General features: G+C 35.4%; 1 pseudogene; it reads left to right on the top strand.

Annotated features, from left to right (window-relative positions):
* The first annotated feature begins 3,816 nt into the window (after positions 1 to 3,816).
* LOC145800336 (galactinol synthase 1-like) lies at positions 3,817 to 12,949 on the top strand (annotated as a pseudogene).
* Positions 12,950 to 13,347: the final 398 nt, after the last annotated feature.

Genomic DNA, 13,347 nt, shown 5'->3' with positions numbered 1-13,347 from the left:
AGATTAAATGAAGGCCCTCGACTCCCTCTATCTTTTTAATAAAGCAGCTAGGGTAGAAACACACTCTAAATAGATCAAACCTAAGAGAGAAGGTGAGTAGGGAGAGAGAGAAGTCGGACCTTAGGGTTTGGAATCTAAAAAGATGATGAAAACTGATTAAAACCCGCTGCTGTCTAATTAAACTGGACAGGCTCGCTCGAGCGAAGACTTGGTCGCTCGAGCGACCAGACACAAGAAATACTCGCTCGAGCAAAGAAAAGCTCGCTCGAGCCAAGAATGCAAAGCTACAGGTCCAAACTAGACGCAAACTCTCGCTTGAGCGACCAGACCCCGGCTCGAGCGAAGAATCAAAAACAACAGCTCGCTCGAGCGACCAACTCCTCGCTCGAGCGAAGATCCAAAATTCTGGACAGCAACACTTGATTTCTAAACCCAACCAACCTGAAACAAACCTGCCCAACACATCCTAACTCCAAATGAGAAAATAAGGGACAACAACAACATTTATACAATGACAGAATCTACGGAACCTAAGTCCGGATACTATAATCAAATGGGAAAAGACCGGGGTTGCTATATCTAATATGTGACATTGTCAGTTACTTTAAAATAAAAATAAATAAAAAATAAAAAGGAAGAAAATCTTCATCTCACATTAAAAGTATGCCTTAGTACTGTGCATGATAACTTTGTTCATTTGTCAAGTTCATTAAAAATAAAAACTGAAATAGTTAAAAATTAACGGTTTTCATTAATGACAATCAGGTTGCACTGATGCTTTCAGAAATGGGATCTTCTTTGGTGGATGTTTTTAGAATGGTAAGACCTCAATTCTTAATTGTTCATTGTACAATTCCTATAGGGATGAACTGAGTGATGGCTTGCTTGTTACATGGTCTTGGGTAAGACTCAACTCAAAAACTAGCTATTGAGGTAAGGGTGCGCTCATGCTTATATACTTAATGTTACTTTAGTAATGTGGGACTTTGCTTCACACCCTCCCTCACGCCCAGCGTGCTCACTCGGCAGCACTTGCGATGTGCATACCAGGGACACACACCCTACCCATACCTGAGTACTCTGGCTTTGATACCATGTTACATGGTCATGGGTAGAACTCAACTCAAAAGCTAACTATTGGGGTGAGGGTGTCCTTACGCTTATATGCTTACTAGTAATCGGGTGATATGGGACTTTTGTATAGGAATTAATGTTGAACTTTTGTGTAGGAATTAATGTTGCCATCTTGGAGACTATTATTTGTTTAGTTGATCAGAACATAGTTTAGTTGAATGGTTTGACCATGCCTCATTGTCCCTGATAACCTCCTGAAATGTAGTAGTGCTCAAACTTTTGATTCATTTATGAAAGTGAATTACTTAGTAAAAACAAAGTTGATATCTATTTAAAGAACCTAAAATATTTATGCTGCTTTTGTGCCTTGTATGGTTTAGTGAACTTGATTGCAATTATTCAGGCACAACGTCTTGTGTTATTAACACCTTTTGAGATTTTCATAGGATTCGATGGAATTTAATTATTTTCCTGTTGACAACTTTCTTTTATTGAATAAAGTGTCAAATTATGCTCACAAATTCCTTCATCTATTTCTAAATGCTGGTTCTTTAATCAGTTACTAAGTTCTTCAGGTGGCATTTCAAAGAGGTTGTGGTACAAGGAATGGATAGTTTGATATTTGCAGCTCTTTAGTCAGTAGTTATTTGATGGCAATGCCGCATTAAATACTTATTGCTGTCATCAATAGGCAAAATCATTGAAAACCTTGAAAAGTTTTCTAGCAGCAGACCTTGTCTCTTAGGAAGATCTCTGATAGAGATAATTAAACTGCTAGCATACTTTAATCTTTTCAGTATTAATGTATTTGATTATTATTTTTCATCAAATTACTCCAATGTGGCAGGCAACCTCTCGATGGGAAAAGAGACAAGCTAAAATGTTGGTAAAAACTCTGATATTTTTTCCTTTTTCTTCATTTTCTTTTTTTGTGGGTTCTTCTGTATTGGATTTCAGCTATTATTTGGTGTCTCAATATTTTTCATATCTATGCTTTTTTTGATTTTATAAAAGCCTTTCTTGTAATCTTCTTTATTCATTATTAGCAATGCATTTTTAAACTGCATTGCCTACAATTTCACATGGCAATTATTATTTGTATTAGTGAAGCAAATGTTTCCTAAATAGGCCACAAACATGGAATGACGAGAATGATGGCATTCCAGTTGAGATATATATTAAACCTACGATTTTCTTTATGTTTTGACCTTGGATATTGTCTGCATCATGTTTCATCTTTTAATGCTGCACTGGGCAGGTATATTTGTTATGTTCATTGATTTTTGTTATTATAAATCAAAACAGTGTTAGGTTTGACGAATGGCTTATATATATTGTGTCCAGGAAAAAGCTAAAGTGAGGATGATGAAGCAGAAGGGTTCTGATCAAACTGAATCATATTGGAGCAACCTCTGGGGTAAGCCCAGAGACTATCAAAATACAGGTAACAAGGATTCAACAAAAAAAATTGCTGATTTTGATGTTTAAAATCATGGAAAGCGGTCTACTTCTATTATTCTGATATAAATATTTTGTCAAGTGCAAATATCGGCTCTATTGTTTCTCTCATATGTTTCCAAGAATTCTTTAGCTCGATTGAGTATACATTGTTGGCATGTGTTTGTTCCTAAAGTTGTAGAATGTGGTAAAATAATACGGCATATGCAAACTTGCATTGACCTTTCCACTGAAATTTATTATTTCTTTCCATTAGGTAAAATGCTGTCCAAATTAATGTTTCATGTACTTTGGGAAGCAGTGTATGTTGCATATGCCAACCTATATGCAACATACACTGATCGAAGCAGTGTAAAATACTGTCCAAATTAATGTTTCGTGCATTTTCCATTAGGCAAAAGTACAAAAGTGTTATTGGACAACATTTTACTTTGGTCGGCATATTACATTACATTATACTACATTGCAAAAGTGTTTTGACAAAATTACATTGATCCACCCTATCAAAAACAACTCTAACAAAAGCAATGAATTTCTTATATTATCCTTTCTATCTAAAATGACTTTTTCGAATAGTAAATTCCTAAATTACTGATTCACTTCTTGAATAAACTCGGTGATTCCATGCTGTCATCTCCCTTTACCCAAACGCACTATTATCATCCCCATGAATGATGATAAGTACGAAACACTGCCACCCACACTTCGCGACCATAGCCTCACAAGACCATTGTCACCCAATCTTTCAACTCTCTCTCTCTCTCTCTCTCTCTCTCTCTCTCTCTCTCTCTTTTCCGCTCTTCATCAAACCCAACCATCCAACATGACACCCATGCCACATGGCCGAAACAAAAACAACCAAACAACAAAACCATCTTTAGCAAGTGATCACACTATAACCATCACCACAACAATTACCATTGTTGTCTTCTACCACCATGCACCACCCATCACCACTCACTACATCCTTGAACTTCACCAATAATTTATTTTAGGAATCCAAAATGGTGTCTTATAGCTAACGATCTTATTTGCTTCAATCCATACCACCTTAAACATTGCAAAACACCCACGTTTGCTAGAACAAAATCCATCATTATAGTCATGGAATTGTCATGTCGTCTTCTCTCACCTAAAATTTTACATTGTTTCTTTAGAATTCTACAACTCTCTGCATTTTTTTTTCCAAATTTTTAATTTACTCTCCATTTTAAAGATTGATATAGGTGTAGAAAGATTAAACTAAATTACTTGTGGAATGAGATTTTCATTTGCAATTTAAATATGGAGGTTGTGGATCTTCTAATTCTTAAAAGAAGTGTGGGATTCTTAGAAACTGTGTACAACTTTTGTATTGGCATGTATAACAACCCAAGTGAGTTGGTTAGGTGGATTCTTGGAGTTTCAACTCCAAAAGGTCCCACATGAAGTGGGCTTGATTCCAGCTCGAGCTTGAGCACGCTTTTATTTTCCAAAAAGCTCCAAATTGCCTTGCTCGATCAACGCTCAAGCGGGCTCTAGGTTTGGATCAATTGTTGACCTAATTAGGACAATAATTTTTTTTTTTTTTATAAATTGATACCTGGTTTTCTTTGTAATATAAGGAAATGTACTTTGGAACATGTATGGTGATTTAACTGCATCATCTGGTATTGTTATTGAGATGTTCAACTTGTCGGCCTGTATAATGATCTGTATACTTTATATCAACCAGAAGATGCCTGGTCTTGTCAATTTTATTTCTTGGGGAAATTGGTTACAATTCTCAATTCTTTCTTTGCTTTTATACTCTGTTTCCCACATGTTGGTCTTTTTATTTTTGATTTTTTGGATTTTGCATCAGGAATGCAATTTCTACTTCAATCATTCTAGGTTAAAATTCTTTTGGTTTTACTTTTTTTTGGAATATTTTATTGTTCATATCAATATTTAGTACTAGATATCATTAGTCAATAGTCAAAACTGGATATTATTAAATAATTGTTACAATTCTTTTCTTATAGTAATTATTGATTGGGGATTAATCATTGTTGCAATGTTTGATGTGTTCTGCTCTCTCTGACATCTTTTTATGCATTCATTACGTGGTTGGTTTTTTCAATGGACTTGTTACCAGTATGGAAACTTCCAAGGTGCATGTCCATGTCCAAAATCCAAATAACAATATTTTGGGCATATAGTCAAATGTGCATGTCCACATGTTGGTCTTGTTACCAGCATGGACACTTCCTGACATGTGTTGGGCATATAGTCAAATGTGTTATATTATTATTTTTTATTAGTTTTAGACCAAGACACACTTCTGATGCTTGGGGGACACACATGTCCATTGCTTACACACACACACGAAACACAGCACAAGTAACTTAGCCAATACAATGGTAAAAAGAAAAAAAGAAAGTAACAATTGTTGTTCAGCATTCTTGTTGTTTTCATTTTTTTCTTGATACGAGTGTTTCAATGCTTTATAGGTGGTTGATGCTTATGCATTGATTGGGGATGTTTCTGGTCTTGCTGAAAAGATACAAAGCTTCTTTATGCAGGAGGTTCTCTCAGTAGCCCATTCTGTCTTGAAAAATATTTTGCAGGAGGTATGCTGCTGCATTCTATTATCAATTGAATTCATTACTGAAGCAGCTGGAGATAAACAAAGTGAAAAGAAACAAGATACTAGCATATCATTGTGTTTGTGCGTTGGTTTGGACTTCTTTGGGCCAGGTGTAGTTTATCAATCTGTAGATTTCCTTAAGAACAAAAGAAAGAAAAGTGTATCTCGTCCCTCATCGCATAGTTGTCTCATTTTAGTGGGTCTTATAACTCTCCAGTCATCTTAGTGTTATGCCCTTCTGGAGGTAGTGTGTAACGCCCTCAAAAATTAACCCATTATATATATCAATGACATGCATTATTTAAAGAAAACACTTCAATAATTCATTATAATATTCATCAGAGTCATACTAAACAAAAACATTACATGTAACATCAAATTAAATGCCCTAACGGCTTACATCTTTCCAAGCCAACACTTGGACACCAAAAGTATGAGTTCTAACTCAAATATAAATAAAGCCCTAGGCTTGAGTGTTTACATGTACTAACAATGAAAAAAAAAAAATAACTAGAAATAGTCTTCAAAGTCCAAGTCCTTCCAAGCTAAGTCCTTGGAGGTAGCTTATCACCTGAACCTGAAAATGATGTTCCCATAAAGGGTGAGCCACAGCCCAGTAGAAATATACTAAACCACATATAAGCAATGAATAAAGCAATAGCATTCAACAAATGGTTAACCAAGATAATCAATTACTTCATTTTACAGTCTCATGACACTATTGTCTAAGACACGTTTTACTTTCCAATTTTATCAACATGGCTCAGAACCTGGCCAAACTTACAACAGTGAATTATATATATCATATTCACATCCTTCCAATATCAGCAAACAAATGAGACTCAAGCTCAAATCAAAACACTTCATACTTCCAGATTGATACACATTTTAGTGTTGTATCAATAAAACACTTCTATATAAATAAGCACACATAAAAGTGATGCTAATGGAGTCCATCCCCTATCTCCTCCCAAACAAAATCCGGTTTAGAGGTCCATCCCCTATCTTCCCCTAAACCGTGGAGTACATCCCCTATCTCCTCCCATACAAAACAATGTATGCAAATGCAATGCTCAATCAATACACGTATTTTCTGTATCAATGCAATAATCAAAATTAATGACTTAACCAATGTGATTAGTTTCAGTTATTCCTAATCCACATGCAATGTCTACAACAATCACGACTATCCTCCACCGATAGCCCAAAACAGTTATTTCTAGACTGGAAATAAATATATCAACAATTCAATGGGCGAGTGATTTACATTATCCAACTACACCATTTAATCAATAAATTTCCCAATTTCATGAATTTAACCAAATTCCCCAATTCCCTTAAATTAATTATACAAATTAATTAATTTAAACAACTAGGGTTTTTCCCAAAATTATCAAAGTAACCCTAATTTATCAAAATACCAAAACTTAGAACAAAACTTATAAAATAGAGTTGGAAATCCCTACCTCGAAGAAAACAACCCAAATGGAGAAGACAGAGATGAATACCCAAATACCAATGTGCTCCAAATCGCCAAATGTTCAGATTAAATGAAAGCCCTCGACTCCCTCTATCTTTTTAATAAAGCAACTAGGGTAGAAACACACTCTAAATAGATCAAACCTAAGAGAGAAGGTGAGTGGGGAGAGAGAGAAGTCGGACCTAGGGTTTGGAATAAAAAAGAAGATGAAAAAAAACTGATCAAAACCCGCTGCTACGTATATAAACTGGACAGGCTCGCTCGAGCGAAGACTTGGTCGCTCGAGCGACCAGACACAGAAAATCTACGCTCGAGCCAAGGAGGCCTTGCTCGAGCCAACAACCCAAAATCTCGCTCGAGCGAAAGAAATCTCGCTCGAGCGAAGAACTCAAACCCTCAGGTCTGTAACCAGACACACGCTCGAGCGAAGGAAATCTCGCTCGAGCGAAGAACGAACTAACTCGCTCGAGCGAAGAAAAGCTCGCTCGAGCCAAAAACCTCTGCTCTCAGGTCTTACTTCAAAACGCAATCCTCGTTCGATCGAAGAAACCCTGGCTCGAGCGACGGACCAAAACAAAGAGCTCGCTCGAGCGAAGAACTGCTCGCTCGAGCGAAGGGTCAAAAATCTGGGCAGCAACTCTTTGCTCCCAAGCTCAACCAACCTTCTACAAACCTGCCCATTGCATCCTATAACTCCAAATGAGAAAATAAAGGACAACAACAACAAATATACAATGACAGAATAAACGGAACCCAAGTCTGGATACAATGATCAAATGGGAAAAGACCGGGGTCGCTATATAGTGCATGAGTTTGGACTTATTTTTGTTCCGATATGGTTTCTCTCTGTTTCGTTTATACTTCTTTAAGATCAAAGGACAGAAAAGTGTATTCGGCCCACATCCAGTAGTTGTCCCACCCTAGTGAGCCAATAAGTCTCCATCACTCTTTCGTGAGTCAGCCCCTTTTGGAGATAAGTTTGTGGGTTTGGACTTCTTTGGCCTAGGCGTGGTTTGTGTGTTACATTTCCTTAAGATCAATAGAACCAAGTATATCATTATGGTTATCATTTTGATGCCACTGTATTACATGCAAAATTATAACCTTGAGTCATCCACAAGTGATGATCACCGTAAATGGAAATGGTAGAAGCGGAATATATGAATTATTTAATTATGTGAGCATATAACCCTTGATAGAGTGGATAATTAAATAATGGTTGAATGACACACACACACACACACACACGTAGACACTTTTTCATTGAACGACATTCTCAATGAGATACTATTTAAATTTGGCAGGACCTGGAACCTTCCAATATGCAAAGTAGTAGGTGTTACTTTTATATCTCTGCATACATTGCTTGGTTTTAGCATAAACCATGCTGGTTCTGATTTAGTTTTTAAATATCTTCCAGTTCTAGACTTACCTACAGTGATCTATGCCATCAAATACCTGAATCCAAGTTTAGGCAATGTTTATTGACAACACTAGCTGCCCTTATCATGCAATCATGAGCTTTCAACTAGCGGATAAGGTAAAAACTATCGTCATCACTGTATTATGGGTCATTTGGTGTTAATTACTCTGTTTATATTGTAGATTGTGATTATATATATGTATATATATATATACATTTCTACTTTGTCTACAAATTTTAAAATTCTCTTACTAAATCATTTGTTATCATTGGTACATATCAGTTCACTGTCTGTGCTGATTCAATAGATATTAAACATTTTCTAGCTATTGCTGCTTGTGAAATTTGGTGCTGTAATTGATCTGTATCATATCAGTCATGCTAGGAACACAGAGTTTTGTGTCCCATTCCGCGTTTGGTTTCTATTGGCACCTGTTTTTTTTTTTTTTTTTGTGTGTATATTTCTCTTTTTCCTTGTAATGTATGCTCTGAACAGACTGGACTTTTGGTATCAGGTAATGACAAATCAGGAGGTAGTGGAGTGCATTAGGAACATAAAGGATGCTAAAGCAGCTGCTAAGCACCTTACTTGTTGATAGCAAATATTAGTAGTTTTATTTGTTGATAGCTGCGCATGGATAACAAATAGTTATGTTTCAAATTGTTATGCTAGATGGATGTGACTTGTGAATGAAAACTTAGAATAGTTGTATTGTGTCGAATGTTAATGAATTATGTATTGTGATTGAATGTTAATGATTCAGTTAATTTGAATGATGCTTTAAAATTATAGGTTTATTATGGATTGAATGAATTATTAGGAATTACAGATGTATTGTTTTCCTGCTTTGGCGACCAATTTATTAGTCGCGACAAATAAATAATTTTTTTTTGCAAAAAATGACAATTGCCGACCAAGAGTTTTGGTCGCAAAAAATACATCTATTGCCGACCAAAACAGCTCTTGGTCGTGGAAACTCACTTTTGCCGACCAAAAGTATTGGTCGCGGAAAGTAACAAATGGCGACCAAAATCTTTTTTGGTCGTGGAATGTCACAATTGGCGACCAAACTTTTTGGTCGCGGAATGTCACAATTGGCGACCAAAATTTTTTGGTCGCGAAATGTGTCAATTGGCGACTAAGAAATTTGGTCGGCAAAAGGCGACTTTTCGCGACCAAAGTGTTTTAGCGACAAAATAAATTAGTCGCGGTAATTAAATAATTAGCGACCAAAAATTTAGTCGGCAAATCCAACTTTTGCCGACCAACCAAAATTTTGGTCGCGAATTACTTTTGCCGACCCTCAATTGGCGACCAAAGTAGCGACCAAAAAAATTGGTCGCGGATAACTTTTGCCGACCAAAAATAGACTTTTAGCGATCAATTTTTTTGTTGCCAAAAGTGTTAATTCTTGTAGTGCATGATGACATTTCAGAGCATCCTTTTTTTTGTTCACGAAAAAAAAAAAAAAAGACAGTAACCATTGAATGGTTCATAGGAATTATTTTAGCATTATGTATGAATTTTTTTTGTTTGTGACAATGCTATATGTTTTATTTGTATAGCGTTACTCTTTTTGTTTATATAAGTAAAAATTTTGTTGTAAAAAATATTAGGAAATTAATTTCAATTGTCATGGAGTCATCACAAAAACGTCAATCCCAAAACTATAAAAAAAAAACAAAAAAAAAAAATTAAAAAACTTCTAATGGTAAAATTTTAAATGTCATGAAGAAATGTACTTTTAGAAGCTAAATAATTTAGTGTCAAAAGATTTATTTTTTAGACAAATTATAATTTTCATGTCGTTTTGGTGCCTATTTATAAAGTGGGCTGGTGCCAATTGTGAAACAAAAGCAATCCTCATTCTTAGCCTCTTTTCCGTAGTCTATAATGGAACTATACTCGTTTGTAAATGTTGTGAAGGGGACTAGTACTGTTGTTCCAACACTGAATGGAGGGTACTTAAAAAGGGCATACGTGACATTTTTAGCAGGTAATGGTGATTATGTGAAAGGTGTAGTTGCATTGGCTAAGTGGTTGAGAAAGGTGAAGAGTGCATACCCACTGGTGGTTGCAGTCATGCCGGACGTGCCAGAGGACCACCATAAGGCCTTGAGGTGTCAAGGAAGGTTGTGTCGTTCATGAGATCATCGAGCCGATCTACCCACCGAAGAGTCAGATTCCGATTGAAAGGATCCACAGTGAAGCCATACTCCACCAAGCTGTGTGTGTGGACTGTAAGTACGTACTATACTCCACTAAGCCTTGTACTCCTGGCTAGCTTTGGCCATTCATGCTTGTGCCTTTCACAATCTTCTTATTGCTTGCACTTGGGCTCAGTTTTGAGTTTTTCATTTATTATACTTTCTCTCTCTCTCTCTCTCTCTCTCTCTCTCTCTCATATTGAAAAAATTATACCAGTCGTTCATATACTTAGTTCATTGAGTTATTGTGGCTGTTACAATTTTAATTTGCTCGGTTTTGATCTTAAATTTTGAATTATATCTTAATTTGGTTAATTGAAAACCACAATTAGGATTTTGGACAAAAATATCATTTGTGAGGTACGTTTGACAATTGACTAATGTAGTCAAAAAGTCATTTAAGAAAAAAAAAACAAGAGAGCCACTATTCTCACTCTACTTTACTCTAAATATACTCCCTTCTTTGTCCTTATTATACATAGTTCCATGAATGCCCTTCCACACAAAAAACAATCCTTGAAAAAATTAAAATTCCAAAGGTATTAATGCAACTATGTCTAGTAAGGACAAATAAGAGAGTGTATTTGGAACAAAATGGAGTAAGAATAGTGGCTCCCAAAAATAAACCCAAAAAAATCAAGGATTTTCTTTTTATTTTCACTATTTTTTGAATGTTTCTATAAAAGGCCACTTTCCCAATCACTAGTTTTTATTTATTTTATTTTTTATTTTTTTCTTGTGTTTTGTGTTTTTTTTTTTGTTTTTTTTTATAACAAAAAATCAAAACCGTACTAAAAAAATCACTTTCCAAATCAACCCTCATCAACACATGCCATTTTTCTAGGGTAAAATAGTAATTTACCAATATTGCTTATATCCAATGGTAAATTGTCACTGAGTTGATTCCATATAATTTTGTCCTAAATTCTAAATGTGATTTCATTTAATCAGAGAAGGGAGAAAGGGAAGGAAGAGGAGAACAAGAAGCGGAAGGTGGTGGTCTGTCAATACCATGCGATTTTTGTAACTTAAAAAACCCACAATAAATTAGTTCTCTCCAATAAAATTAATCTACATAATAATATCAAATCTATGTTCCAATCCACCAGTCGTTAGAGAGCCAATTACATAGCACAAAAATATATGCCTTATTGCTTATGTTAATAACCAGAGATTGGAGTTTTGTTTGAAACATATTAATTGATAGGTGTTCTTAAATATCCAGTTTGAGGAGTACAACCAGATGATCTATTTGGATGCAGACATCCTAGTTGTTGACAACATCGACTACCTCTTTGACTTGCCCGACGGCTACTTCTATGCCGTCCCTGACTGTTTCTGTGAGAATATATGAAGCCACTCACCTCAGTACTCCATTGGGTACTACCAACTATGCCCGAAAAAGGTCAGATGGCCAACTGAGATGGGTTCACCCCCTCCTTTGTACTTCAATTTTTTTGTGTTCGAACCTAGCCACGAGGCTTACCAAAACATGCTCAAGACTCTACAGATCACCCCACCAGGAATCTTTCCAGATCAAGTCAGTTATAGCATAATTTAAATAATTGTATCGAGATTTGTATGAATATGTACTATACAAACAATACATATCAGTGAATATTAGTATTGAAAGTTTAAAATTTTAATACATGTCAACTGATAATTAAAATTCTGAATTATATCCATGTATGGGAGTCTCTCCAATTAGGCATTTAACTAGAGGCACTATTCGATTTGGTGGGCCCATTTGTGGTCCACCTTAATTGTTTGACTTTCAGTAATCACATGATTATATCACATTAGTATTAAAAATCTAAACAGTTTATTATTGAAATTATACTGACCATGCGGTTATTGATCTTTAATCAACTTGATTTTATGCATTAATGATCTTTTAAAAAGTAGTACAAAATATACAATTTATAATTAAAACCCAATAGCACCTTTTCAGTTGGATGCACGAGTAGTCGATTCCTATTTTGATATATGAGGGATTGCCAAGTCCCCTGTGGTACTGAGGTTTATTGAAGTCATCTCCGCCACTATATATACAACTGTAGAAAGACAATAAAGATCAAAGTGCATACCTAAAGTTACAAATTTTCTCACCACATCCTATCAAATAGTCTACATGTTACCTAATATTACATCCATCTTTTGTCTAATTTTTTGTTTTTTGGGTGTAAATTATAGGATTTCTCGAACATCTTCTTTAAACACATGTTCAAACCCATTCCTGTGGTATACAACCTTGTTCTTCCAATTTTATGGTACCATCTGGAGATTGCTGAGCTCAAAAAAGTTAAAGTAGTGCACTATTGTGCAGTTGTAAGTATTTCCAACTAATCTAGAAAATCCGTTAATCTTCTTGAACTTCTTCCACATTTGTCTTGCTAATTTGAATTAGAACCATAGTTTGGTACACAAGTCCATTTTGTTAACTTTTTTTCACTTTAATTTCCAAAAATTTAAGGGGTCAAAGCCAAGGAAGTACACCGGCAAAGAAGCTAACATGGATAGAGAGGATGTCAAAATGTTGGTCGCAAAATGGTTGGATATTTATAATGATAAATTGCTTGATTTCAACGCTAAAGATTCAATCCCAGTGAGGCAGAAGAACATATTAAGGCCCTCAATCATGTCTTTGATTCTTGCATTTCTTGCCCAAGGTTCAATTGGCTATCAAATTATTGAATAGGTGATTATGGAGATTTTATTCTTTGCCTCAACAAGGAGCTTTTCCAACAATTGAATGAAAAACAAAGATGGTGGATAGATTGTTGTAATTGTATGTATGACTTTGTATGAGGTTTTTCCAACAATTGTAGTAAACCCCATACCATAAGAGGTTCACCAGATGGCTGTTAGGGAAAATATGTGATTCCCCACAAGTAAATCAATCAATGGGAATAAAAACTATGCGAAAAAATTAAATCAAAAGCAACACAAGAATTTTTATGTGGTTCGCTCAATGTGAGGTACGTCCACGGGATCGAAATCCGATTCCACTATTAACCAAAGAGTTTCCAAATGATTACAAACGAGACACAAATGGTCTTACAAAACCACCCTTAGGTAATTTCAAATAATCACAAA

Source organism: Camellia sinensis, chromosome 10 (genome assembly GCF_055761805.1).
Source record: "Camellia sinensis isolate YWXY chromosome 10, ASM5576180v1, whole genome shotgun sequence".
NCBI lineage: Eukaryota > Viridiplantae > Streptophyta > Magnoliopsida > Ericales > Theaceae > Camellia > Camellia sinensis.
The sequence above is the reverse complement of the archived record's forward strand: the minus strand, read 5'-3'. Positions and strand labels throughout refer to the sequence as shown.